The following is a 5,877-nucleotide window of genomic DNA, read 5'->3' as shown; positions in this document are numbered from 1 at the left end:
CGAGCAGAAAGTTATGCCCAAAACAAGTTTAGCACAAACTGGGGGCCAGAAACCCTGAAATTGGAAAACGTCGACCAGGAGGAAATTCCAAGAGTACACAACTCGACGAAATGTGAAAATGAATCTTGTACGAGGATCCAAGCTCAAAACAAGACATTTTGCAATAACTTTCATTAATTGCATAATGGCCCCTCCAAAAAAGTGAAAACTGCACTTATGGCCCAGAATGAAAATATCTTCCAAAAATAGTTTCTTAGATACCCCTGAAATAAAATATATTCAAAAGATATTTACGAAAAACACCCCAAGAATTGAAAAAAATTCTAAAGAATTGTGCATCCATGCCCCTGTGGGCACCGGGAGCAACCAGAGTACTTTTTTACAAAAGTAAAGATACGTATTTCGAGGAAACCACTCAAGATAAAGGCACGTGAAGTTAAAAACCAACTCCAAGCATGAGAAGTGAGGTTGTGCCAAAAACTGACAAACGGAGATAAGACAGAATAGGGAAAATGACGAAATAGCGCATAGTGTCGAAAAAGAAAAAATGTGAAAATGACTCGGTCCTCAAAGGAAGTTGTCAATCCCTAGAAAAGAGTCTCAGGAACCAATTTTGAGCACTCGAGATGACACTAAGCGACACGAAACAGAGCTCAGAAAAGAAAATTAAACGAAAAAAATTCATTCGTAAAATTTCAAGAAAAATGAAAGGAAGGCAAATGACTGGGTCGTTACATTTTATATATGATCTAATTATATATTTTTACAATGTTGTAAGTATGGTGAATTAACTATAATTAACCTTACTTAGGTTGGCTTTTAATTGATACTTAAATTGTTGTAATTGTATCAGTTTAAAGGCTGTTTTGGAGAATTTAAGCGCTATGGTTTATTTTAGCAGTTTAAATAGTTGGAGTCTGTAGTGAATACCTAATGTCATTATATATGTATTAAACTATACTGATGCATATTTCGGAGAACTGTTGATGAATTAATTAATGTTATTTTTATCAATTATGTGGATTGGAGGACTGTATGCACCGGTATGGGACGGTGGCATACTAGGGATGGATTAGTTCAAATACAAAGTCCTACCTAAAATGGATAAAGGTGTGAATTAACCATAAGGGTTAAGTCCAACTTCTATTGGTGTCAGGTGAGTAAATAACTGAATGGCATAATTTGGTTTCTAGAATGGATTGTTATACATATATTAAACCACTATACTAGATGGGTGATATTTTGTATTAGGAGGACACGGACTTTATATATATATGATATGGTACCATGGTATGGGTTTGAGTCTTAGGACCATGGTTAGGGTGCGTAGATCGCCTAAGATGGATAGTTGGACAGAGGTGTTGTTCCCTGGTAGGTCTAGGTACATATGACCACATTATGTACGATTTGCATGGTATCTCTACTCAGGTTGAGACAGACCTATTGGACTAGTGAGCATTCTATAGTGTGTACCTATACATATATGGATTACTCTAGATATTGTTGAGTTTATCTAGGATGTATCTGCGTATCGGGTTCCTGTTTGGATTGTAGTAGAATAGGACTTGCATGTGGGCCTGGCCCACTCTTTTATTTTTCAGGTGCTCGTCAGTTCCAGGGTTAGAGCTTGATCGTGTAGAGCAGATACAGACTTCCATTCTTCCGACAACGTAGGACTATTATCTTATTTAGCTTTGGATTTGGATTACAGTTTTTCTTTCCTTTCTAGTTTGAGTTTTATTTTAGGGGTCCATTTGAGGGATTCCCGAGTTGTTAACTTAATAAAGTTATTTTAGAACTTGGATTTTAATAATTATATTTTGAGGATTTGCAATTAGAATTTGTTTTCACCATTTATTATTTATTTCTTATTATTTTAATTTGTATTTTGTGTTCATTAAATATTAATTATTTAATATTTCCCTCGGGTTTGGGCCTGGGCCTGATCAACCCGTGTCTCAGATTCAAGGGGTATCACAGTTGGTATCAGAGCACTCCGGGTTCAAGTGTCTTTGGGATTCGATCATATAAGACTTCTGCGTAGCGTTTTCTCTTGATTAGAGCTTAAGTTTAGGATTCATTGTATTCCTTTATGGTTCAGTTTAAACGTATTAATGTCTGTCTTTCTTTGTTGACAGAATGGTTAACTTAAGAACTAGACGGAACAATCAGCGACGAAGGGAAGCGGCCCGTAGGCAGCTTCAGGAGGATGTTGGTCAGTTCCATGAGGAGTATGAAGAAGTTCAGCAGACTCAGGATCAGGGAGGAGATCCAGAGTATCCTCCTCACATCAACGACCTTATTGCTCGAGCTAAAGAAGTTGGGGTAACAGCTGCACTTCGTAATCAGCTTCAGGTACAGCCGGCACCGTTACCAGCACTGGTTGTTCAGACTGAGACTTGGGAGAAGGCCAGAAGTTTTTTCATAAAGGGGAGCCCACCTGAGTTAACAAGCTCCACCGATGCGAAAGCAGCTCACTAGTGAAAACAGGACATAAGGCGACATCTTCGTTTGGTTCATTGCATGGAGGTTCAGAAGCAGATGCTTAGTACCTTCAAGCTAGTTGAGGATGCACTACAGTAGTGGGAGTCAATTACCACCACAGAGGAGAGGATGGCATTGACTTACGATCAGTTCAGTGCACGCTTTGATGGGAAGTACTTCCCTTATGCAATCAGGGCAGCTATAAAGACTGAGTTTCTTAATCTGCAGCAGGGGAACATGACAGTGGCGGAGTATGAGTAGCAGTTCACGCGTTTATCTCTTTTTGCACTAGAGGAGGTGGATACATAGGAGAAGAAGCGTAACAGTTTCGTTAAGGGACTGATGTGGTCTATCAAGAGAGCTATTACAGGTAATCCAACCTATACTACCTGCTCAGGTGGTAGACGCCACTTTACAGCAGTATTAGTTGACTGTGGACTTCAGACAGGCCAAGGTGAGAAACGGGGTGACAGAGACTCTGCTAATCAGTCAGCTGAGAAAGGAAATGGGAACGGATACCGACAGAATGACAAGGGCAAATTTCAGGGACAACAGCCTTGGAAGAAGCACAAGGGTGGTTTAGATGCTCCCAGGGATGTGGCACCTATTCAGTGACAACCGAATGGGGGACCACAGGCAGGACAGGGTCAGCTATAGGCTAATCCTTTTCAGGGTAGTTTTACACTTGTGGAGAGTATGATCATACTTCCAGGCAGTGTCCTAGAGTAAGACAGGGATAGGGACAGGGAAAACATCTGCAGTAGGGGCAAAGGGCGCTAGTGCCTTTACCAGCTCCACAGGTTCTACGGATTCAGGGACAGACATATCCGGCTTTACCGGCACCACCGTAGCCTCAGGGACAGGCACCGTAACAACTATATTATGGCAGGGTGTACAACCCCATGCCACAGGATATACAGGCATCTCAGGCTGTTGAGGGTAAGTTTCCTATTCATGGTTTACATGGACGTGTTTTGTTTGATACGGGAGCTACTCACTCATTTGAAGCTAGATCTTTTGTTGTTTTATCTGGAATGACAACTCGGGTATACAGTAGACCTCATGGTATTTCTACACCGTTAGGCAATACAGCCATTCTTCATGAGAGTGATGGGCCTGTGACACTAGATATTAGTAAACTCAGATTTCTAGCCAATCTTTTGGTCCTGGACATGCACACTTATGATGTGATACTTGGGATGGATTGGTTATTGCATTACCATGCCCAAGTTGATTGTTATAATAGGTCAGTTGTTTTTACCATACCTAGTCAGGACATGTACGTCGTCGCTATGCCGCGTTCTAGCGAGGTCACTGGCACCTATTTGTTTCATATGAAGGAAGAAACGGAGGAGGGTACTACTGTATCATTGGATAACATACCAATTGTACATAATTTCCCGGATGTATTTCAGGAGATTCCAGGATTACCGCCTAGTCACGAGATCGACTTTGCGATAGACTTAGCCCTAGGCACTACGTCTATTGCTAGGGCACCATATAGGATGGCACCAGTGGAGATGCGAGAGCTGAGGGATCAGATTCAGCAATTACTCAGCTAGGGTTTTATTCGTAGAAGTACTTCACCCTGGGGAGCACTAGTTCTATTTGTGAAGAAGAATGATGGTTCACTTCGGCTGTGTATAGATTACAGGGAGTTGAACAAGGTTACCATTCGTAACAAGTACCCTTTGCCCAGGATTGATGATCTTTTTGATTAGTTGAGGGGAGCTACCTATTTTTCTAAGATTGATCTGCGGTCTGGATATCATCAACTTCGGGTTCAGGAGCATAATGTTCTAAGGACAGCGTTTCTCACAAGATACGGATCTTATGAGTTTCGAGTGATACCGTTTGGGTTGACTAATGCACTAGCGGTTTTCATAGATTTAATGAACAAAGTCTTCAGGGCTTACTTGGATCAATTTGTCATTGTCTTTATAGACGACATTTTGATTTACTCGCGGTCAGAGGATGATCATGCTAGACATCTTCGGATAGTCTTGCAGACGCTTCGTGAGCACCAGTTGTATGCCAAGTTCGAGAAATGTGAATTTTGGCAGCGGGAGGTGAAATTTGTGGGTCACGTGGTGTCAAAAATGGGAATAGCAGTGGATCCGACCAAAGTTTAAGTGGTGGTTCAGTGGGGACAGCCTACATCACCTACCGAGATTCGGAGTTTTCTCAAAGATAGCGGGACTACTCACTCATCTGACTAAGAAGGGTGTACGGTTCGTGTGGGATGAACATTTTCAGAAAGCTTTTGATGAGCTGAAGACTAAGTTAACTTCTGCACTAGTTTTATCTACCCCACAGAGCGGAATAGAGTATTTGGTCCACACGGATGCTTCGGTCTTGGATGTGTTTTGATGCAGAAGGAGCGGCATATTTCGTATAGATCTCGGAAGCTTAAGCCGCATGAGCTTAATTATCCAACACATGATTTGGAGTTGGCAGCTGTGGTCTTTACCTTACGTATTTGGAGGCATTATCTGTTGGGTGAGTCCTTCAAATTATTCAGCTATCACAAGAGTCTGCAGTATTTGTTCACTCAGCGGGAGCTGAATATGAGACAGTGCAGGTGGTTGGAGTTTGTAAAAGCTTATCACTTTTCTATACAGTACCATCCAGGGAAAGCGAATGTGGTGGCGGATGCACTCAGTCACCGACCTGTTGGTAGCCTTTCCGCTCTATTCATTACTATGTGGAATGCATTAAAGAAGGTGAATGAATTGTCGGATTCTTTCATGGCTTGTATGGTATTTACACATTCTATCATTCATAAAGTTTTGAAGGCGCAACTCATGGATGAACAATGCATTGATAAAGTTGTAGAGATAGCTTCCGGTGAGGTTTCATTTTACTATGTTAGGACTGATGGAGGGTTGTGGTACAAGGGACGGTTAGTGGTACCTTCTGCTGATGAGTTGAGGAAGGATGTGATGACTGAGACTCACCACTCTGAGTTTTCTGTTCATCCAGGAGGAGACAAGATGTATCAGGATATGAAGCAACAGTTTTGGTAGGTAGGTATGAAGAAAGACATTGCTCTTTTTGTCTCCCGATGTAGTACTTGTCAGATGGTCAAGATTGATCATCAGAGGCCGCCAGGAGCTTTACAGCCACTGCTGATACCGGAGTGGAAATGGGAGAGCATTTCTATAGATTTTGTGGAAGGGTTGCCAAATTCCTTCAAGGATCATAATTCCATTTGGGTCATCATGGACAGATTGACGAAATCAGCTCATTTCTTGCCTATTCGCACTGACTTCACTTCGGAGTAGTTGGCGAGACTTTATATTACCGAGATTGTGAAGTTACATGGCATTTTATTGTCTATTATATCAGACAGGGATTCGAGCTTTGTGTTAGGATTTTGGAAGAGTTTTTAGC

The sequence above is a fragment of the Cornus florida genome, unplaced genomic scaffold (assembly GCF_030987335.1).
Source record: "Cornus florida cultivar Cherokee Brave unplaced genomic scaffold, ASM3098733v1 CherokeeBrave_3.0.0_Hap2_Chr06, whole genome shotgun sequence".
In the NCBI taxonomy this organism is placed as follows: Eukaryota; Viridiplantae; Streptophyta; class Magnoliopsida; order Cornales; family Cornaceae; genus Cornus; species Cornus florida.
The sequence above is the reverse complement of the archived record's forward strand: the minus strand, read 5'-3'. Positions refer to the sequence as shown.